The sequence below is a fragment of the Phasianus colchicus genome, chromosome Z, assembly GCF_987193195.1.
Source record: "Phasianus colchicus chromosome Z, bPhaCol1.hap1.1, whole genome shotgun sequence".
NCBI classification, from domain to species: domain Eukaryota; kingdom Metazoa; phylum Chordata; class Aves; order Galliformes; family Phasianidae; genus Phasianus; species Phasianus colchicus.
Genome location: NC_143476.1, coordinates 45,552,038 through 45,577,252, shown reverse-complemented (window position 1 = coordinate 45,577,252; position 25,215 = coordinate 45,552,038).

The window sequence follows — 25,215 nt, the reverse complement described above, 5'->3', positions numbered from 1 at the left end:
TGTTTTGAAGAAGTTCAATGGTCTCTGTTTTCAATGTTAGCTCAAGTCTTGCCTCTTTGTTTCTCTGGTATTTATTCCCATGATGTGCAAACTGTGGAACCATTACAGTGTCCCCAGAGGAAAATGGGAGCTTTGGAAGCTGAGGTGGAGTTTGTACTTTGTACAAGCTTTGTAAATTTGTACAGTTTCTACTTGGGAGAGTTTTCTTCCCAGTGATGACAAGAACCCCCTGTGCAAGACCCCCTTTGCATGAATCCAAAAGTTGGCTGAAAACCAAGGGGTGAGCAACCTACTTGCAAACTGAAATTAGCTTTCATAAATGTTGTCAGATTTCTACGTGCTGTTGATCATGCCACAAGTCGTTTCCTGGAAGCCGTATGTGAAAGTAGATTGGAGAGGCTGCCATAACCCTGAGTTGTCTTTCTTCAGTCTATCCATCTTCACACTTTATTTTGACATAAAATGAGTAAAATTATTCACATGTTTTGATTGCTGTTTTTGTTGCAAGTGCAGAACTACAAATAGGACCAAGCACTAAAGTTGTAGAAATAAATGAGAACGCACCAATGGGAGGGAAATAACGACATCATGAAAGTGACGAAAGTCGGCTATTAAATAAAGCATAATTTTTTTGCAAAAAAAGAAGTTTTGTATGCTTTACATGTTCTTCTCACAGAACAACATGGTAATTTAAAAATAGTTAAATAATGCATCTCTTGATGCTAATGCTCCTCTGTCAATCTGTTAGTTTTTTGGAGATATCACTTAAGGAGTAGATGCCATTAAGTCAATTGAAAAAGAAGAGGTGTGACAGAGATGAAGAGAGAAAAAACAAGTCACTTGTGACAATTTCATCTCACTTTCTAAATATGTGAAAATGATTATATTAAGATTTATGGTACAATAAATACATTTCTGATACAAATAACAAGATTATATTTCTATTATTTGTTGGATATTTGTGTGAAAATATCTACTAAAACACATGCATGACTGGTCTGCCAAAATTTTCCACCCTGAAATTACCTTTCTGGAAATATTTAACTATAAATGCCTACAATACAAGTAGGTGCACAGTGTATTGAAAGACAGTCAGGTCTTTGTCATATCTTTTTTGAAATGTGGCTACAACAGTATTCAAATAATAGATCAGTGCTTGTAATCTTGAAAATTTGAAATAGTCCTAGACGTAATAAATCATTTCAGTATATAAAGTATAAAACACAGATGTTACCAGGATGCCTTCTCTGCCATTGTTTTGATGTGAACTATTATTTCCTAAATTTTCTATGAATCCAGACACCGATAAAAGCAAAAAGGAAATGAAAGTCAAAGCTGATAGATGAGGCCACAGATCCTCAAATGTTCTTTTTTAAGAAAGAAACTCAACTTACAGACAAAGCTGTATGATGACAGAAAGATTTTGGCAGAATAATTATTTTATAATCACTACTATATTTCTAAAATTTCTTGTAGTGCCTTCTTGGGACTTAGTCCATTATATAACATAACAAATTTATTATGAGTTAAATATTGATTCAGTTCAAATTTTCCTATTTTGATTTTGGAAGGGAAATTCAAGGAAGAAAGAAAAAAAAGGATGCCTGCTAATGACAAAATCTCCCATATTATCAGTCCCAGTGATCATTAAATATAAATGTATATCTAATGTAAAATGAAGTGCTGGGTCTTTGAAATAATAAGTTCTGTTTAGGCACCAGTGCAGTTATAGTATAGATTGCTACAATTTTGCAATTTGCCTAAATAATATTGTAGCAACAATCATTTTGTCAGGTTCAAATATCCTTTTTCACATATTTATTTTCCAAACACTCTGAGGTCTTCATGAGACTACTCAGAGAATGAGATAGTTTTCATGTAGCATATCAAATTGTGCTTCCTTTACTAAAGTACATATGCCACATGAATACTAATTATTTGTATTGAACAATTTCCAAAGTCTAATGCAGAACAATGCATATCACACATTCTGCTCACACTGATGAAGGTCCCCATCAAGAGAGAAAAATAACTGAGACCCTCTCAGAAGTTACAAATTAAAAGAAAAAACTTCTCAAAATTGTTAAATTAGATATAATCTAATCTTTGTCAGTATTTAAAACAGTGGAGATTCTGCCACTGAACAAACATGCTACTGTACACAGTACGGGTGTAAGCAACAGGTCTACACTGCCTGAAGTCCTATTAGGAACATATTGTATTAGTCAGCCCCATAGTCAAAATCCCATGCAGTGCTGTTGGAAGTTGGTATTGGGATAGATAGAAATGAAGTCTATGTAAATGACAGTCCTTGAAGAAATATTCTTGACATGTTGAACATGTTGCTTTTTAGGGAAATAAGGTGGTCAGATGTGACAATGGGGTTATTGGCTCCTAGCAGGAGCTGCTAAGTTAACAGTACAAATATAACTTTCTGAGGACCTCTTACAAACTTCATTGATTTTCAGCCAGGTTGCTCATGTAAAATATATTTTACATTTAGAAAAGCATATTACATCATCTTTATAAAATGCTTAAATGTTAATATTCACTGATATTCAATATGAATATTCAAGGGCAGAGTAGAGGGGAAACATGCCTTGACCTGATGCAATTCCTCTGTTCTTACGTCTAGCTTTTTTGCCCACTGGGATCCCTATGTACATCTTTATGGAGTTACTCATTCAAAGGAGTTCTCCCAGTCTGTAAACATATCTAGCTCACATACATGTTCACTAACATGTAGGTCCCCAGATCTTCCTTTCTCCATTTCTTAAAAAATGGAAGTGATATTTCCCTTTTCTCTGTTACTATGGACTTCACCTGACAGACATGACTTTTTGAGTATGATAGAGTGTGTATTGGCAACCACATATTAGGTATTTCCTTCAGGACCCTGAGAAGTATGTCATCTGGCCCTATAGACTTGCTCAATTTAGCCCCATCATGTGGTCTTGAACTTGCTCCTTACTTACAGTGGATTGGATTTAGCTCACCCAACCCTTGCCCAGGGGTTTATGAGAGACATGGGAAGCCTGACAACCAGTGAAGACTAAGGCAAAGACTTGCCTCAACCTTCTCCATGGCTGTTGTTGCCAGTTCTACCTTCTCATTTGTCAAAGAAGGTGCATGCCCCTTGGCCTTCCTTTGCTGACTAATATATCTGTAGAAATCCCTTCTTATTATTTTTCACATGCCTCGCCAAGTTCTGATTTTTGTGCATCTTGGTTTTCTTGCCTCTACACATCTAGCCACCATTGCTGCATTCCTCACAGGCCACAAGTTGCCTGTACATTTCACTCTTATCCCTCCCTTTGACCAGGAGATCCTTGTTCAATCATGCTGGTTTCCTGCTTCCTTTTCCTGATTTCTAATACTGGGGGAAGGAGAGCTCTCGTGCTCTCAGAAAGTATCCCAAAAGAACTTCCAATTCTGCTCCACTCCTTTGTCCCTAAGGACAAGTTGCTGGGTGATCTCATTCAAAAATTCCTTGAAGAGATGTAAGTTCACACTTCAGAGTACAGGGTCTTGACTCTGCTCTTTACAAGGCCCATATTCCTCGAGATCACTGACTCAATCCATGCATAGTCTCTACAGCCCAGACTGCCTCTAATCTTAAACTCTTTAATGATCTTTGTGCTAGTCTGCATCAGGTCCAGTAACACTTCTCCTCTGGTCGGTTTGTCAAATACTTGGAACAGAAAGTCATCCTTGAGGAATCTCCTGGATGGTATGGAGCTCGCTGTGTTCTTTTTCTCAGCAGCTATTCAGGTGATTGAAATTCACCATCAGGAAGAGAGTCTGCAAATACCATTTTCTTGTAAAATATTTCTAAGACGATATCCACAGGTGGATCCACCTTAATCATGTGGCCTGCAGTAGACCCCAATCACCATACTAATAATTAGTCCAGTTCCGAATTTTTATCCACAAGCTCTCAAACTGATTGTGGCTGTTTTTTGGAGGCAGCTCTTTGCAGTCTATCCACTTCTTAACATGTCAGTTGTGTCAGTCTTTGGTCAGGTTTCACTGGAGCACATTCCATTACATGCCATTTCTTAGCAGGACTAAAGGCAGGAATAGTCAGGTTTGAGGACTATGCTCAGTGGAAGTATTCCACTACATTCTGCTTCATACTTCGTACAGCTTGCAGCAGGGTTCAGTTACTACATCCACATATTTTTCATGTTTGAAGATGAAAAAATCAACTGTGATAACACAGTCTGAGTCTTCTAGTAAGAAGTGCTGAGCAATTTTTGACTGTTCCATAAGCTGGTGAAGGATTTTTTATCCTGACTATATTCCTGAAAAAGGCTTCACTACATTAGATCTGTCAAACAGCTTTGCCTGTTTGAGATTTTCAGGCCAGTTTTGCATATGGCAAAGATTAAAATACTTCAAGCAAAATATGCTTACAGTTATTTTAACCTCAACAATGTCAACTGATACAAAATGAGTGCTTACTATAGGCTCAAAAAAAATTAAAAAGGAAATTATTGGATTTTTGTTTCATTCAAGTAAGAATTTTCCTTTCAGCAGATCAATTATGTTTCCATGTTTTCCAGTGTAATTCTCTGCACTCTCCTCCCTCCCTCCCGCACTCTACCCTAGAAAAAAAACACCAAGAAACCTGCTGTAATGAGGAGGAAATCAATAGTTAGATTTGGAGTTTTTCCTTCCTGAGATTTCTTTGGACATTTTGAATTTTGAACAATGTCTAGGCAATCTGCTCTTGCTTACTGCTTTAGGAATGGGGTTGATCTGCATGACCTTGAGAGGTTCATTCAACCTCAACTGTTCTGAGAGTTTGAATTTCAGCACATCCATCACCCAAAGGAATATCTCATGTGAGAGTTAAAGAAGAGACTATGGAGTCATGGCATAGAAAAGAGCTCATGTGGAGAATATATTCCATTAGAATGCTATTACTTCCGTTGGGACCAACAGATCAGAGAGCAGTGGCCAGCTGTGTGATAATGCAACAAATTAGATGTTGCTGGAACAAGATTACTCTAGGCAAGATGTGTAAAGTCTATTTGTCAGAGTTGTTTTTCAAGATGTTTCATCTATTTTCTCTCTTCTATTCTGTGGTATAAAATGTTGCTGTATTATAATAAACATGTTAAGGATCATAGGAGAAATACATAGTGCCTAAGAGGGATGTGGGGGTAAGGCAAGTCATGATGAGGCCCACGTTTTGCAATTCTTATCTTCACACTTCAGATTCATAATTTCTCTTAGCAAGTTTCCTTATATTTGATTTCTCATTTTGATTTTGTTTTCCCATTAGTTTATGTAGAATTTGACAAAGCATTGTGAAGCTCATGACTAAATAAACTAATAATCACTACTATTTGTATAAAAATTATTAAACTTTTTTTCTGTTCACAGTATTATAAATCAGCATAACACACCTTCACGCAGCAGTGTGTAATCGTGAAGAAAATTCTTGACTGCTTTAGATTTCCAATTTTGCTGCAGTTTTTCATATTACTGACATGTCTCAATTAATAGAAATTAGAGACTGAAGACACACATTCACTTTCTTCCTCTAGCAATCTAAACCAGAAAATTCTATAGTATAAATAAATGTATTTGTGCTTCAAATTCTCTTCACGGAACTATGAATTTTGAACATCAAGAAAATAAATGTGATGTTCCCTCAGATTAGGTCTGTGTCTTTGAAAAACACTGTGTTAGAATGTTAATTGAGTTTGACATAAGCATGGATATAAAATGCATCATGCCACTCAACTTACCAGCAGCGAAACTGATTACCAATTATAATCATTCTCTGCATGGTGACAGCATACCAAGATGGAGATGTTGAATATTTCAGTTTGCAATATTATCAGGGTTGTTTAAAGTACTGACTACGTGTCCTGAAACCAATAGAGGTAATTGGTATGCATGTTAAGAGCTGGCAGTCTGAGCACATCACTTATTTATAGAGTCTTTTGATGTAACTGAGAAAAAAAAATGTTAATAAAACACGGTTCAAAAGAAAATTTACACTCACCATTATAATATGACATAAAGTACAAATTATTCTACCTAAATAACTGTTTTCCAGTGAATAGTGTTCCTTTTTCCTTTTATAGATCTTGCCCACTGAAACCTAAAAGAGGAGAGGAACACAAAGAAAAAGAAGACTATTAGTTCTTTTTGTTTTATGATGCAGCTGTCTGGAAATTAAGATATATATACAAGACAGGGAGTGGAAAATCACTGGCTATGTCATTGCTTCATAATCTTCTTATTTACTCCACGCATTGCTTTATGGTCCTCTTAAGGCACGCTCATCAACAGATTTCACGTCAACAACTGATATGAAGCTTGAAACGGGCCAGAAAACAGGATGTAACAATGTGACCCTAGTTGAAAGGCAGTAAGACAGTTCAATTAGCCTTAACCTAAGTCTTTCTACTGTAAGGACATCAGCAATCTTAACTTCTTTTCAAACAGAAAGACAAACCTAAAATCTTAGGATAATATTTGCACAGTGCTTCCTATTTACTTCTTTATTTTTGTTCTCAGAATTGGTCATTAGCCTTATGGTGTCAATACAAAAAACTGTAAGGGAAAAAAAATCAACAGTATTATAATAATCAGGTAAGAAATGGAAAGAGATACAACATTAAAAAAGAATTGTTAAGAAGTAGTTTCATTAAGCACAGAATTTATTCTCTATGGAGTGAAGAAAATCTTTAAAGCTGAATGCAAAATGATAGAGGGAGTTTAGAGAGGTCAGGCTATTCTAGATAGGCCAAATATTATGGTACTATACAATATTTGCTAAGAAATCCTACTTAAGCTTGTTAGTGATGACAGAATTGTTATGCTCATGCCCCAGTGTTGGCAAATTAAAGTTGACTAAGAGTTTACTATTATCATTTCCTTAAAGTTCTCCATTGGCATTTCCTGCTTTTATAGTGCTTTGTTCTCACCTCAATTCACTATATATGTATTTTTAAGGAGCTACTAAGTTCAATAGCAAATCGCTGGTGTTTTTTGATCTTTTTTTCTCATTATTTTCCACAAGACACCTGACCACAGGGCAATGAAAATTCCCCATAAATCTAGACCTTCCTCAATAGCATCTTCCAAAGTCTGCTAGCACCTCACAGATCTTGCCTTACAGAGAAGCAGATGCCAGAAAGACTAATTAAAAGCAAAACGATGAATAAATTCATGTTAGCGACTTCTGTACCCAGGTTGTTTCATTAAAGTAATATAAAACTCTCTGTTTTGTCATGGAAGGTTACACCTGTCTATCAGATATACTTGTTAGCCTTATGGCTTGTCTGTGGAGCTGCAATCATACAGCTCCTCCTGATTTCATTTTGGCTCAATGGAATACCTAGGACCACTCTTCTCCACTTTAATATTTAAAGTGGTTGAAATTAAATGCTTATTTACAAGCACATACTCTTGAGACCATAATTTTGCTGAAGCAATATTTAATTACTTATAGCATATTTGCATGATTAGAGCATGAAGAGAAATATGGGCAGTGAAACTTGGGTAAGGTCAAATTCCCTGCAGATTGACTGATATTGAGATTGTAAATCCTGAAGAAAATAACTTGCATATGAGGTGGGCAGGAAAAAAATAAATTCTGCTAAACAGTATATGTTGCTGGGTTAATCAAATTCATGTTTTATTCATAAAACACGTAATATAATGTTTGGATGTAAAGCATTATTTCCCTGGTGCCTAAGTCCTTCATACATGCCAAGACACAGCAAGAGGGAGGAACATAGGATCAAATACACACTCTAAACACACAGCTTTTTAGAACTATATTGCAAGTCTGAGTGAAGCCCAAGCCTACTGCAGATAAAAAAATTCACACAACATGGGGAGCAGGTCATGATGAACAGTGCAAGATGTCCTTCAGACAAATGGCTAATCAGTCCATTTGCAAACAGACTATATGTTTAGAGCCTGCCCTTGGCAGGGAAAGCTCCAGGCAACCATCTTATGGGTCATCTTTTTCTAAGGGCTCTTTCAAGAAATGCAGGAGGTGGGTACAAATCAGCCAGCGGGACTTAGATCTACGTTACAGCAGGAATCATTTGCAGAGAGGCCGACTGGTCCAGTGGTGGAGCACTGAAGTTGGACCATTGTTCCTTTTTGCTTTTGTAATCAGAACACTTAAAATTTATGAGCAACAGCATCATTTTTGTAAAAATTGAACAGAAGTAAACTTTACATTCAGTGCAAAACTACCATTGATTGTCCGGTGAACTAAAGTTAGATACTCTCCTAGTGTCTGTGAAGATATGCTGGTGATACATTGCTGCAACACATTAATACTCATTAATAACAGGTATTGAAAAGTACCTGTAGAAAAAAGCCAAGAGAGCTTTAATGCATTGTGATACAAAAACTACTGTTGCGATTTCAAGTTTTCTAATGCTCATAAGTCTACAGGATAACTAAGTTTTCTCATCTACACCAACCCTCTTCTCCTGTCTGTCTGCATGTTTGTGACTGGGTCCATGGCCATTATTTTCACTACTGACGGCTGCATACTTGCAGCTGGCACGCTGGTCCTTCAATCCAGTTAGTATTTCAGATTGAATCCTCTTTATGTTGGCTGCCATCACCCTACTGCTAGGTCCAGTACAGCACCTGCAGGAAAGAATGAGCAGGTTTTGAGCAATCCCAGCTGCAGAGAACAAAGAAGTCAGTCACAGTTTAAAACCAGTTGAGTCCACTGCAAGATTTTCATAGATGCCACATTTTAAGGCTGAAACCATTCCTTGCACATTATCAAGGATGCAGCTGTCAGGAGGAGAAAATTGCATTGATTTGTCCTCAGAGAATGCTACACTAATTCAGGAAATACACACAAAGGACATAAGAAACAAACATCAATTAGAAGAGGAAACATGAAAGATATCTTTCAGCATATGCACTGCCCTATATTATTATTCCAAGTGCACTCAGCCAATCATCATCTCGGTCTGCTTCATTATTAGGAAATTGTAAAATAAAAACTGAGTATTTTTATCTTCCCGTTAAAAACACTAAATCTCATTTCCTTTGCAGGAAGATCTGCATGACTGGCACAAAAGGCATGATTGGCACACCATCTTGCAGTGGTCACCTAATTCACAAAAGTATCTGTGAAAGAACTGAAATTACAGTTTGGTTCTTTTTGGTTTGTAGAGAAAGACATTATTAATAATGAAGTGATAGCAGCATCCTCACAGGTGCAAGTTTTGAGTTGGATATTAAAAAACCATAACAAACTAGTTATTGAGCTGTCATAAGAGCCAAGAGCATAAGAAGAAAATAAAGACAGAAGGACATTATTTTGTTTGAGATTCAAAGTGTGATGACTACAGTTATTAGCATATTAATGTTAACTGAACAACATTTTATTTTCAGATGATGCATATTATGTGGAAAAGAAACAGCTGACATTTTTGAAAACCTTCAGTTTCTCAATATCTATTTTCTTCCCACTGTTTAACAGACAACTACATGTCAGGATCGAGAAAGGAGTGATAATATTTGCAGGACTTTCAGAAGCTGCAGTGGCCTTGGGCATGACATGGGCATGCAAGAGCTGCTTCCAGGGACACACTTGCATACAAGCCTGCTTCTGTGGACAGAGCACTTATTTCTTCACTCTCAGGAGGACATCTCTAAACATTATGCACAGAAAGCAGGAAAGCATATAAACTCATGTGATTATCGGACACTGGCCACTCTCCGCCCTATATCCTGCTGGGTCCTTTGTCTTCTTCAAGTAGTCTTCTTCCTGGGAGTCTGGGAAAGCAGAGAATGGAGGAAGGCAGAAGGAAGGGTGGATTTGCAAGGCAGCAGAAAAGGCAATTAATGTACAATTTTCCAAACTTTATTATCTTTTTGAATGATCATGCTCAGACTCACATTTAGTCTATGTTGGACTCGTTTCTTCTGATATTCCTACTGACAAAAAAAAACCAAACATTAAGAAAGCTCTTTGATAGGCACCATCTTCTGATGAATACGCTTATTTTCTGCTGCAATGCATTAACCTTCATAATCTGCTTAGGTAAAACAGATATGCTTTCAAGTTTAGGTGTTGCTGCTGTGATGTCTCCTCTTCAGATGCAGATCTGTGTCTGTTTGCACAAGGACCATTTTAATATAGAGCAGTTATAGCAAAATTTGCAAAACAAAACAGAAAATCTGTACTCCTAAGTAAGCAGTTTAGCCACAGATAAAGAAATTATGCATTCTAGTCTGCCTCATCCCATAAACTGAAAATAAAAATAATAATGGAATGGTCTGCAATAAAAAAAGAAACAAATTACAAATATTACACTATTGATTTCAAAGCTCTGTAATTTTAGAGAGGTGCTTTCAGTTTCTGTCAGTGTTATAAATCCTGAAGATGATTGGAGACTATTTCAGGAACACAACCTTTTGAAAAACCAGTCATTATTAGCAGTGTTTTGAATCAAAACTAAGGTGGCACAAATGTTTAAATAGATGGCTCAGTGATATGCCTTTTTTCTTTATTTTAATCATAGTTATTAGAGAAACCTTCATTTTTTAATGTGTTTTAAATGGGCATAGAAAATTTGAGTCTGATAATGACCTTTGTACATCATGCTGCAAATTGATTTTGATGACCTTTCACTCTCAGATAATTAGGCTTCATACACGTTCACTTAGTTCCCACTGTACTAAGCTTGTCTACAGCACTGGGCCTTGCAAATCCACCCTTCTGCATTTTGTCTCTTACTGCTGATTTGTTACTGCTGAAGAGCTTGGTGGTTTTTTGTTGTTGTTGTTGTGTGTGTTTGCGTGTGTGTGTATGCAAAAACTACAGTTTATCTTCTTCTAAGATGTCAACTTCCATGCAATGTCAAATTTGGGATGAAAAAGATAGCAAGAGCTTCTTCTGTTTTAATAATAAAAGGTTCAAAAAAAATCAGTTTATAATGCTAAGTACAATTTCTTAGTCACTCTGTGCCTAACCTAGATTTATTTTTGCATCTAAACGAAATCTAATTTGAATAGTTTGTTGACTCTCAGATTAAATTCTCATTCAGTTCTTTACAAATTTCATGCATTCAATATCATAATTTGTGTAAAAAAGACTGTGATATCCTAGGGAAGCATGATTTCCAGGATGAAAAAAGTCACAAATATTGATAAACCCCAATAAAGAAAGAACCCATGTTTATGGAAATGCAATGACTGAAAGATGAAAAATGCAGCCTATAGAGAAAATATACAAACATAGCTGTCTCTAATAAAACACTCTTCCAAAAGGCGTCAGCTGCTCTACATGTAAATATCATATAAGTAAGTACTCCTGTTGCTTCAGGATATACACTGTAAATGCATCCTCTATGTATTCTGTGAGCTACCATACCATTTTAAATGTGAAACAGTAAAAATCACTTCTTTAAAAAGTCGGCATCCTGAAATGTAAAATATAACAAGTTTTTCCATAGAAACCTATAATGGAATTAATAACCAACTAGTTATTCCAAAATGCATTATAGAAGCAGGATTCTTTCTATCTTTCTAAATGCATTACTGAAACAGGATTCTTCCAATCTTTTGATAATATACTGATCCTGTATTTAATGTCTAACAAGCTAATACAGGTAACTGAGGTAACAAGATGAGGGTTATTTCAAGAATATCAGCAAGGCTGTCCTGCATTTGTAAGACACTGTACAAACAAATCAACCAAATAAATGTTTCTTTGTACACTTGTGTTACAGGCCTGAGTGGTGGATGAAGCTCTGCAGTGCCAGAGCTCTGCCACTAAAGATAAAGGCAGGGCCCTTTCATTCAAACTGTTGCAAGGAAGTTGATATGCATGTGCAAATGAAGGGGAGAGGGAGGAAAAGAAAGTCGCAAACAATTCAGGAATAGTGCTGTTTTGTAAAAGGGCAGTGCATTTCAGCTTCCTGTGGAGAAAGGCAGAATTGTTTTTTTTGACTTGGCCTGGTGTCAACCCAGGCAAGTCGTATTAACTTCAGTCCAACAAGATAAGATCTGTGTATTTCTGTGCTGAAAAGGGAACGAAAGCAGGATATAGAGATCCCAGAGGGCTACAAAATCTTAAAACAAGACAAGCTTAACAGAACACTCGTGATAAGATATTTTTATTATTAATGCTACTATTATATTTGTCAGCAAAAGCAAGCTCCAAGAGACACAAAAGTCTGGAACATGGCCAGAATGTGTCTATAGTCTTATAAGCAGGAAGGAAATGATCTTTCTATGTTTCTTGCTGTGTAAGATCCACAAGGGCAAGGACTTTGTGTTCTCCTTTATTCTGTACAGCTCTCAACACAATGTCAGCTCTTAATAAATAATAAATAAAATAATGACTTGGAGAACATATAAAAAGATGAGTAGGGAGGACATACTAAATTATTCATAAATGTTCCCAACAATGACACTTTCCAATTAAAGTGTCATCCTATCGTCTGTGTGGGTGAGACAACAACCTTCATCTCATACGAGTGTGACAGCACTAAGAGCAAAAGGATTTTGTCATATATTAGTACATAGGATGTTATGTTTGCAACAAATTTTTTGAACAAATTTTCAAGATGGAATTTTTCTATAATTGTCTTACTTACATCACTGAAACTACTCCAGTCTTTTTTTTTATTTTATTTTAATAAAATAAATAGGCTGTAATTTAATGAAGAATATGAGTGAAAGGCTCATGAACTATGTAACAGTTTTCTGTTTGAGCAAGTCACTGTAATAAAAAATGATATAATAGTTATAGTAGCAACCAGTTTCCCCCTGTTGCAGGCCTACGCACCTGAGTTATAGGTGATTATTTCTGTTCCATCTCAGAAAACCACAAGTAGTGTGGATTCTTATATCAGCCTGTACAAACTAGTTTAACTCCATGTTGTTCTAGGCTGGTTATATTAATGTTGCATATTACATGAACTAAAGCATGAGCTATTTCATCACCCTTTGTACTGTACATTGCCGACTTTCCTGAAGTCATTGTCACAACTCTTCCTACCTCAAATACAACCAGGAATACCAGCATATTCTACATAACATGGGCCTATACACTGCACCACTCTCTCTGCTCAGTACTTTCTTAGTTTCCTGCAAAGACAGTGAGAAATACAGGGAGGGGCAAAGAAAGAAGGTGAAACATGGATCTGTTCTTCCAGCCCTGAGGAAATTGTTCAGAGCTGTAGGTTATTGATCTTCTCCTGTGGTTCTATTTGGAGTCATGCACCATTAAGTGTGGTTCTCAAAATTACAGCACCGGGAGCCATGAAGATATGTTACAGTAAACAGTGCAATTCATTGCAATAAAGAGTAAGTTTCTAGCTATCGAAGTCAAAATTTGAAATACTGAACTCCAGAAGACTGAAATACAGAAAACAGAACAGAGCAGCTTGAAATGGATAGTGTTAAATTTCATAATTCCTAAATTTATCTCCTTACCAGCATGAAATAACATGTAGTTTATGCTGCCAGAAGTTACGGAAAATTTCCAAGGCCTGATGACTTCAGGAAAATGTTGTGTGCCCTGGTTTATCGGAAGAGAGCAAGAGGGAGCTGAAATAAAAGCTGGGCAGAGCACCTTACAGTGTGCCACAGTGGCACAAAGCACTCTGCATGTCCCCCATGAAAAGATTTACTAGTGAGGAATGCTTGGAAATGGATACCTGTCAATCTTTCCCCGCAGCAGCATCTTACTTTTACTTTTCCTCCACTTTATTTCAGATATCTGGATGAGGGTATGAAATTTCTTAACAGTAACACTGTTCTTTTGTCTAGAAGATTACAAGGACATCTCTTTTTATGTACTTTATTTGTTGATTATATAAACAAATACTTTGAGGTCTAATATCCAGGTGAAGAAATATCATTTATTTCAGTTTTATTCAATAGATAATTGACAAAAAACAAACTGTTGGCAAGTTTCAAGAGCCTTTTTTCTTTCTTTCTTTCTTTTTCAGCTGAAACTAATGGTGGGCTTTTAGCATATAGCAGATGACTATAAAATACTGTGAAGAGTACCAATATGCAGAATATTCCCTATATCACCTTTGTTACTTCCAGTTGAGCTAATGCACAAAACCTTTGAGCTGGCTTCTTAGGTCACACTGCACAATCACTTCATTCACTTTCATGTCAGCAAGTTTGGGCTTGATAAATTAAAGCAGAAAAATGCTGGGTAAAGCACTGCTCAATTCATTTTGCAGCAATTTTCTCAAGGCTGTCTCATGAATGACCTGCTATCTTCCTCTTCTCCTTATCATTTTCCCATCTGGAAAAGTCTGAGCCATGTGGTACACAGGAAAATAATTGGTCTGAGACTGCTACTTTCAAAAGCCGTTAACAATCACAACTCTTAAAATCACCACCCTCATGTAGACAAGGTTAATAGTAGTCCATAGGAGAGGTAGGAAGGTCAGCAGTTAACTTTTACTAAAATAAATGCCAAGTGGATTGCTTGATTGTCATTGTTAAAGCAAACATAAAATGTGAATTGCAGTTTTTGGAGACTCCTACTGAAGATTACTGTTGAAAAGATGGAATTTGAACTTTAGAACCCAAATGACAATGGAAAAACACCCTCTGTGTATATCTCTTTTGGATATCTTATTCATTTTCTTCCTCTGAACCTGAAGTGCAGTTATAATTTCACAGAGTTTGGCAAGTATGATAATTTAGAACTTATCTTGGCAGTATAGCACGGTGTTTTAAAATCCAAAAATTGAAGAATGTTTTATTTTCAGGAGAGAGGGACAAACCTGAAGAAGACACTGATTGCTAATAACATCAACTCTGCCAGTGCAGTGTCATAAATAAAAGGAAAAATCTATGCAGAAATTACAACTAATGTCAAACTTTAAGTCTAAATTTCTTAGGTAGACATTGCTAAATGAAATTCAGAAAAGTCCTATGGAGATAAAATAAAGTATTAGGGCTAGAAAGTGAGGTAAAAAAGGAAGTAAACAGTACTGTCGCTATTGACAATTGTAAATCATCTAGAAGAATAAGAAACAAAGAAAGAATCTATTATCTATATAAGAGGGACATTAATCAGTATCTAAGAAAGAATTGATAATAAGTACAGTGAAGCAATAAAAGAAAGAAAAAATATTTCTTAATGGTGATAATGTATGCTACAGAGCAATAATAACTGCTATTATTTGCTAGGTTAGAAAAAGCACTGATTGTATATACAGTAATATCTCAGATAGATCTCTATGTGTGCTTGCAGCCCCGCACACATGCTTTCTACTTCTGATGAATGCCAAATATTATTCCTGAAACAAATTGAGTCTATCTGATAGTCCAAATATTATGATGAAGTGATTATGTAGCTAAATTTGAAAGTTTTCTTATTTGTTTACAGGAAATGTTTAGGATTTGGGAGTTTAAAATACTTTAAGTGGGTGGCAATAATTTGCCTCAAAAAAGCTTTTACCTCATGAATTGAGGTAAATATATATATATATATATATATATACGTACATATAGATAGATAGATAGATAGATAGATAGATAGATAGATAGATAGAACTTTGATCCATGTTTATTTGTAACACAAATTTTTATTATTTCCATTCTACGCTTTTCTGTACATAGTAATCTCAATCATTCAGGGATTCTTATGCAATGGAATCTGCCGGTGTCTATGAGGATAATACTGGGTTTATCTGTTTAAATTATCTGTAAACTTTAGGCCCTTTTTAGAAACTGCTTTCCTCCTTCCTTTACTCCTGAAGTCCTGAAAAGGCTCAATGAATTGCCAAGGGTTTGTGGGGCCTTTCACTTTGGGTCACTATTTTGATTCAAGTCTAAGTCATCAGTGAACCAGGAGTCATTACCGTCAGAAGGTGAGTTTATGCTCTTTTATAATGCACTGGTGGCTTCAGCCAGTTTCCTTTGAGGCACAAGTGATAAGCACATTCACAGCTAACAATTGTATGGTGCAATCTTAAATGAAAAGGCTGAATTTCTGACCCATGCAGCAATTTTTCCAAGTCAGAGAGGAAGGATGCTCAAGCTCTATTGAAAATATCTGCCAATTATGGGTTTTTATGTAAAAAAGGTGGAGTGTTTATTTTCCAAAGCTATTCATCTCTGGTCTATTCACAAAGAAAACAAATGGAAATAAAAGTAGAGAATTTGTCTGACTCTAGTCAGACAAGGAACTGTCTTTTCCTTACTGACTGTCAGTAAGGAAACTTTCTCAGAAAAAATAAGTTATTTTGCCCTAACCTATTTGTCCTCTGGGGATATATATGTTCACATTAGGAAAGAAACAAAAACATATTGTTAAATAACAAGAAATTATTGGGATTTTAAAGGAGACATTGTTTTTGCCACTGCCTGAAGGGCTGTGCCTCCTTTGATTAGTTGATCTTTATTTTTTTAATGGAACAATCTTTTCCAATAGCCTTTCTTACCCATAAATGTCCTTTTCCACTTCCTACATTCTTTATAAGTAGATTTAATAAATCAGTGTTCAAGTTGACAGAGTAATAGGTGAACAAAATGATGGGGAACACCTGATTTGCTTAAAATCTTTTTATCAGATACTGAAACTCTGATAACAGAAAAGCAATAATTGACAGGGATGCTTATCTATTGGGGATCATTTTAAAATTAGATTTTTCTCTATATTTATATTATTCTCACTTATATGGTTTTAGATGCTCTGGCTAATCCTTGGCCTGGTCCTAAGTTCTGCTATCAACACATCTTGTTCTTTACTCATAACAATATATCTAATAACATTGTTTACTTCAGCCTAATTCAATTTCATCAAAGTTTAGCTGGCAAAACCCTCTAATGTACTAATACATCTTTTTTTTTTGGTTCATTGCCAACAGATAATATTCCATGTAAAACATGCAAACTGTACATATACTTTTTTTTTTTTTTTTTTTTTCCAGTATAAGATCCTATGTATTGCAAAATTAACTTCTGCTTTTCATCAATTGTTGGTCTTATTATGAGAGTAGCTATAACTACTTTCTGGTGGTCCAGTTAATTGAATGAAAAGGCAAAAGTTTTAAGTGTTGTAGTTCAAAGTCAATATGAAGCCTTTTACTCTGCAAAACACTAGAGTAAGTAAGTTTTACATATATTTTACTATGTAAAGAAAAAACTCACATCATCAAGATTGAATTTAATGCCTAAATGATATTTACCTCCGGATTTGTTAGCTCTGAAGGCTAACCTGTGAATTTAATTAACTCTTGAGATGCCATGAGAAAAAAAGCAATGCTACTGTTGATATTTGCATACAAAAACCTGTTTTTTTAAAGTGAAGTACATAAAGAACATCCCATTGAAAATCCTTGCAATATATGCTGAGGTGTATACTTAATGAAAAAATGAGCTAATCTTGTTTCGTTACCACATTTAATTTAGTGTTTACTTGCTGAATGACTGGAAGTGTTGTGATGATATATTAATTTGTCAAATGTATTTTTAATTTATTCTTACAGTGAATCAATTCAAAAATGATGTTAAAAAGCAGAGGAAATGGGAGGCTAGGGTGGGAGTGCAGGAGCTCATGTGTAGAATGAATTCTGCCCTTTTGGAGAATTTCCCAATGCATACATTTCAAAGTCCACTATGATTGTTCCATGATCAAACATCTGGTGCACTAAACAGCATCAAGAGTGGTGGCAAAGAATCACCGGAAAACAAGAATGAAAAGCCTTGGTGGTGCCAGTTGCTCTCTAACACTGACTCAGTGACATAAGGATTAAAACAATAATAACAAAACACCAGAAAACAAATAAATAATTTAAAAAAAAAACCCCACAACCAAACTGCAAGAGAAAAGCAAGCAAGTAAAAAAAAAGAAAGTTAGAAAATAGGACAGACCTGAAAATATTGCTTCCTCCAGGTAACAGCTTTCTTATTTCAGCTGCTGAAGTCTCATTTATTCCCTGTAAATAAATCAAAATATCTGAGCACTCTTGCAGACACACCAGCCATAGGCTCCCCAAGGGAAAGTTAAAGTCTTTAAATTCATGAAGCAATAAGAATATTGCCTTTTAATTGTTTTCATTTCCATGTTTCCTTTTATAAAGAAATATATAAAAATACATGGAAAAATATGTTTCTGCCTACAAACTTTTTTGGGCTGATTGAACTGTCCATTAATAGGAGGGTGACACAGAAACAAAAAGGATAGTATTCTAAGGACTTCTTATAGAAGGTCAGCATCAACATATATTGTTCTTGAATCAGAGAAATTTATTGTTCTTAACACATACAGCTGGGAAGCAGCCAAGGAAGCCTGGAAAATAGTGTGTAATGACTAATATTAACATAGAAAAGAAATTTCCCACTAAAACATGTTTTGGCTAATGATTTAAAACACTACTCACTGTTTAAGTGCTGCTGTCCTTTGAATGCATTTATATTAAAACCAAAGACACTTAGTGGAGGACAGTTCTCCTTTTGGAAGCTCTCATTAAATATTTAATGTTAAAAACTGATGTCAAAGGTGAAGAAAAAAAAAAACATGAAGAAGTAAACTATGTATTTAAGTAGCCTTCTTTAAAGTATCGCTTCATGTTTGTGTTAATAATAGACCTCTGCTTCACACTTTGGTGAAAGTAGCAGAGTTGAAAGAAATGTAATGGAGAACAAAAAAGTGACCCCCACAGAATGAGAGGGACAAATAATCCACTAACCTAAGTACAGTTGTGACTGCTCATTGTTTTCCCTTGCTTTTTATGTAGTGTGGTGTCTATGTCTGACAAAGCTAGATACAGGGATTATTCGCTGGGACTGAGAAAAAAAGGTATGGTTGCAATTTAGTATCGAAATAAAGTGGAATATCTCTACAGTGCTTACATTAGCTAAATTCGCTTTCCATTCTGTTTCTTCTTTCTACACTTCTGATATTATGAGATTTGGTTGGAATGGATGTACCAAGGAGCTGAGCAATTCTCACCTTCTTTGGGTGTTGCTTTTTTGCCATGAAAATGTAAGTAGGCCTTAAATTTTTTGAAAATTTGGAGCCTTATTTCAAATCAAATCTCCAGGTCACTTGACTGCCTCTGGTATTGATGGAATAATAATTCAGGAACTGGTGTGGCATCTAAGTCAGGTTTACGCAATCCACATGACAATTTGCAAAAGCTAGTGATAAAGTGAAATTTGCAGTAGTAGGAGATGGACTCCAGGAGCTTCACTTTAACACTGTCAAGCTCAACACTGACTTAGAGACATTTTCAAATGTGACCTGTCTTAACTGCAGCCCCCACACAATATCAGGCATAGCAGATGGGAAGAATTCAAGGGCTTGGTTGGAATATAATGATCTGCAAACTTTTTGCTGAGCAATTATTATAGAAGCAATTCTGCAGTTAAAACAGTCCATATAATGGATAGGAGGACCTTATCACAAATTTGTTCTGAGTGTCATTCTTAGCATGTAAGTCCATCATTTTCCAGACCAGCAGACTCATGGCAGCAAGGTCCAGCCTTGTGGTTTATTTTTAGTGGAGTGCTTTTAACAAAGTAGTGGTCTCTTATCCTGAACTGAAGATACATATCGCTCATCACTATCTGTCAGATGTTATATAAGTATCTTTAACAACTCTTGTATTTTCTGGATGAGAAGTCTTGATGTTTACCTTTAAATTGTCAATCCTTCAGTGTAACTAGGATTCACAGATCTATTCATCAGTTTGCCCTGGAGATGTGTTCAGAATAAATGAAACTAACAGGACAATTTAAATACAGGGAAGAAGCTGTATTCAAAGTCATGTGCAGGTTTCACTTCCAGACAGTTCTCAAAGGAATCCTTCCAGTGCCAATAGCACTTGACTGGGATCTACCATTTACTTAGAAAAGACTAGCATAATTTTGATAACAGACCTTCTCTACTTTAAATATTTAGATATTGCATGCTTCCTTCTCTTAAGAGATTGCAAAAAAGGGGGAGACAAAAACAGTGGGGTGGACACTACAGTTGACACACTACTCAGTAGTTAACATGACAGGATTTGAACAGCACTATCCATGTTGAAAATACAGAATAGCAGTGAAACATGGGAGGAATAGTTAAGCTCCAGTGCTCCATAGCCCCTGAAAATTTCTTGGTGAATATGAAGCAATCAACTTCTCTATTAATTCAAACTCCACTGAAACAGTTTGCTATAAATAAAGTCAGCATACTTCTCTCTCTCTCTTTCTCTGTTTTTTGTTGTTGTTTATTTTTCTTTTTTTTTGGTTGGTTTTCTTTTTTTTTTTTTTTTTCCCTCCTTAGAATAAATTGCTTGAATTTGAGCACCTAGTAATCAGAAGGGCTGCCCTGAAAGTAATGCCTCCTGTTTTGTTGTGTTGGCCCATGAGGTGGATGTTGTTGGCTGGGCAGTAGAAGTTGAACCTTCCTGTCAATATTCCGTTATGTTCTGTTGCCACATGACAGATGGCAGCAGAGAAGCAGTCTGACAAAATGCCATCTGACATCATCATGGAAGTGTGGATGAAGCAAAGGTGGGGAAATAAATTATCTTTATACTCCATGTGGAAAAAATTGCACCACCCATCAACATTCATCAACACTTGCTGAATGTTCGTGCTGATCAAACAGCAGATATCAGCACAGTGATTGTTAGCATATTTTTATGTTAAGTGAATGTTATTCATGCCTGTAGTTACGGCTTCTGTGGACAATCTCCATGTAAGAGAGTAAACACACACACACATCTATCTACACATTTAGTACACGTACAGAGGAATCAGAAAGACCTTGGAAGCTATAACAATTAGTACCTGTCTTGCTTCAATTTATAGGAGGGAGAGGAGTTTCTTTTAATATATGTATACCTGATGGTGAGATTAACACACAATGGGTCAAATGTTAGCCCGACCAGTTTATTACAAATCCTAGGTGTTCATGGAGACAGGAGAAGGAAGACAGGTGATAGAAAAGACGGGAAATAAAAGCAAGGAGTCTTTTTAGGAAGCAAGAGAGAGTTAGTCACCACCATGGGTCCAGTGTGGTTTGTAGTTCAGTTGTTGATCTTCAGTAGTTGTGGGTCGTTGGGGATTGTTGTTCCAATGGCAGTACAAATTTATTTATAAATCCAAAGTGGTCGAGTCAGCTCTCTTTAGAGTGGCAGCTTGTGGCTTTGGGATCTCAGTAGAAACTTCTTTGTTCCCATCTCCTAGGCCTTGCCAGAAGAAAAGAGGGAGCAGAGAGGTTCCCGCCTGCATCCTGTTTTTCACAGGACAATATGGTATAATTCCCCATTTTTTCCATACCAAGCTGGAGTTATTTGGTCACAAGCCAGATCTTCCGCCAGTAAATACTACTGAGCACTCTCTTCCAGAGGCAAACAGCTCCAAAGAAATACTTTCAAATGTAAAATTGTCCACACAATGATGTCAACTGCCACACAGCAACACCCACCTCTCATCTATAAGATAAGTCAGAGTCTTATTGCAAGAAATGCCTCAGAAAGCAAGCTTTGAGCCAAAAACAAAGAAGTGTTCAGATAGTACCTTATTTCACAGCTGGGCAAGACAAAAAAATACTGAGTCCAGGAAGCTATCTTCCATAGCAGCTATAGACATAATCCTTCCAGTCTGGGACAGTTTGGGCCTTTTGCACCTTATGTTTCCAGTGTGTATGAACACAGCTTCTGAGACTGTCTAATCAGTACCTACTGAATACACAATAATCACTAAAAAGTAGGAGAGAAAAAACATTTCTCTTTCAATTATAGTCTGTACTCTGCTCTTCCATACACTGTCCCCAACCGAATGAGATTCTGTTCATGTACGAGCATCATATAACAAACTACATCTAGAACAAGTTTGTTTCTTTTGATATTATGTATAAGCATGAGTTTGATCATCCAAAAGAAAACAAGGTGGAACAGAGCTGGGATCTCATTCATTAAAATCAGACTATTTTACTGGCTTAATTGACTCTTTGCTTGAAACATTTTTGTAAAGGCTTTATGTCTTTATGGCTGAGTTATTCTTAGATTGTAAGGTTACTTAGAGGTGGAATAATCACAGTTGAAATGTAGACTATTTTCTGTCTTTATCACAGTCAGATCAGGAAATAAATGGTGATGAACTTTCATGCTAGACTTAACCAGGGAACAATTGCACGTTGTTTTCATCAGCAGACATCTATGATTATAATCATTCATCCTAAATCATGGATTTATGATAAGGTATTATAATGCAAACTGTGATAGAAATTTGATTTTGCTGCTGCAGAAAGAAAGGGAAAAATGGATTTTCTAAGGCAGACTACTAATCAAACTTTGGAGCACTGGTAGGGCAACTAAATGTAATGGATAAGCAGTTGCTATCTTGCAATTGTATAGTAGAGTATTAGTGACCTCAGAAATGGTTTGCTATTCCATCAATGAATCCATTTGAATCACTGAATTAAAAAAATATCTAATTGCATTGTGTTATCTTGAGGGCAATTGTATGGTGTCTGCTTTTGGCTCTGTTTTAACAGCTTAGCTCATTTTCTTCACTATCCAAAATGAGATGTGTTTCAAAGGAGTAGGTTTTCAGCATTTCCATAAAGTGTTTACAAATTATGTAGGTATCTAGCTGATGAATATGTAAACATGTTTGTTATGTGTGATATATATTTCATTGTCTTATTCATGCACACAGACTTTAGAAAAAAACATCACAACGATTCAGAAATGGAAGAAAAATAGATTATTTGCCATTATAAGGAACAACAGGAAGAAGATTTTTTATTTTTAATTTAATTTAAACAATAGAGAGAGAGAATGAGAGTGGGGAAAAAAAAGCACACAAAAAATCTGCCTTAATTTTGCTAACCCTGACATTTTAGCAGGCTAGGATTGAGATTTTTCTGTAGAGTCATTTTACACTGTCTGAGTAACTAGATCAAAAAGCAGTGTCAAATGCCCAAAGCAGTGTTTGTCAGCAGTTCTTTTTTATTTCAAAGCATCTGAACAGAGGAAGGTTAGTACTTTTTTTTTTTTTTTTTTCAAACAGGCATAGGAAGGCTCTTGTTGGCAGCCCTTTGCTGCAGAATGAATACACGCCATGAGTATAGACCATTTGTCTGCTGATTACAGCAGACCCCAGGGGAGCTGGTGTTAGCTCTCATTTTTGCCTCTTTCTCAGCGTCTCCTTGCTGTGGCAGTCCTGTCTCCCTTCCTCCCCCTCAGCTCTGTTCCTTACAGCTTTCAGTCAACCTGACATGGCAGTGGTATATTTAAGACTGTTTTCCAAATTAAAATCAGACTAGGATGTTTGAAATGTGTTGACTTGCCTTGAAGGTTAATGCAGACAGGGAGAAAAAAAAAAAAAAAAGAAAGAAAAAAAAAAAAAGAGGAAGCTATGAAGCTATTCTCATTTGGAATTCAGCACTGATCCTAATGAATGTGTTTGGTATTCATGTGAATCTCACATGTATTTCCATAAGACTGCTACTGTAATTTAACACTGGTACTAAAAACACCGAGGGGAGAAGGACGCTTAAAATAAAATGCCATGGAATAAAAGAAAGGATGTACAATGTGTTTCTGTAGCAACTCTACATTATGCCTGTTGTTTTAATATTTGATTTATAAGCTTTTTTTCCCATCCCCCACTTATTTCAATAGAACTTTCTCAGAGAAAAGATGAAAAAACATCTTTTTACTGTGCTAAATATGTAGCTTTATGATTCAGTGCTCCCAGGGGCAGTGGTGATGTATGTGCTATCAAATTACATGGATTTTACACACCTATTTTGTCTGATATCCAATAAGAAACGTTTACTTACTGCAGTAACCTTGCATTACTCATGCTACGGTTTGGAAAAAAAGAGCACACTGCACCAAGCACATTCCTGCTGTCCCATTTTTTCCCCTCACAATATTTTAAAGGGAAAAATAAATGTTCTGCTCTAGCAAATCATAGAAGCATAGAATCATAGAACCATGGCTGGAAAGGATCTTAAAGACCAGCCAGTTCCAATCCCATGCCAGGACAGGGCTTCCAACCACTAGATCAGATTGCCCAGGGCCCCATCCAGCCTGGCATTGTGGCTGTCTGGGTGCCAGGCATCCACAGGCTTTCTGAGCAACCTGTTCACATGTTTCACCACTCTCTGAGTGAAAAATGTCTTCCTAAAATCTAATCTAAATCAACCACCTCTTAATTTAAAGCCATTTCTCCTTGTCCTATCACTATCAGACTTCATAAAAGATCAGTACCCCTCATGCTTATAAGCTGCCTTTAGGTACTGGAAGGCTGTAGTGAGATCTCCCCATAGCTTTCACTTCTCCAAGCTAAAGAAGCCCAACTCCTTCAACATTTCTTAATAGGAGAGACACCAGTCCTCTGATTATCTTTGTGTCTTTCCTCTGGACCCACTCCAACAGCTTCACATCCTTCCCATACTGGACGCAGTACTGCAGATGGAGCATTACAAGGCTAGAGTAGAGGGGGACAATCCCCTGCCTCACCCAGTTGGTCACCTCCCTGTTGGATACCCCCAGAATACAGTTGGCTGTCTGGGCTGCAAGCACACATGGCTGGCTCACGTCCAGCTTTTTGCTCACTAGTACCCCAAGTCCTTCTCCACAGGGCTATTCTCAGTGAGTTCTTCTACCAGACCGTACACATATCATATCCTAAGATTTCTAATTTATTTTTAAAATAGAGTAAATGGCTGAATTTCAGTGACAATGGACTTCAAACAACCCAGAACTATGCCAATGGGAAATCATCAGTTCTTCTGATATAAATTCAATCATTCTTCCACTTTTCTTTTTCTGTAAACTAATTGTACTTAACAGCTTTTTTTTCCTTTCGTGAGATGCTGGAGCAACAAAGTGAGCAACAACTTGAAAAAATTAACTGTGTAAAAATCTACGTATATTCCTGTTTTGGTCTTGCAATCAGCCATTCCTGGGTCAGGAATTATCTTCCTACATTCTTCACTGACTTACATACCTATAAGTTTTCTCCTCTAACTCTCTGTTCAAGAACAAAACTTTTGCACCTTAAAACTACTTGTTTGGGGAATGAATGAGTCACAGAGGATGACCAAAGTTGGAGTGAGTGAATGGACATTAGGGAATGAAGACAATGTAAACCAAATATATCTTTTTTTAGCAGAATCTCAGCTTTCAGCATATTTCTGTTTCAAGGGAAGGTCTTAGAAATAAAACTGTCTTTCTACTGAAATTATCCTAAAAACATGTGGACTGTATG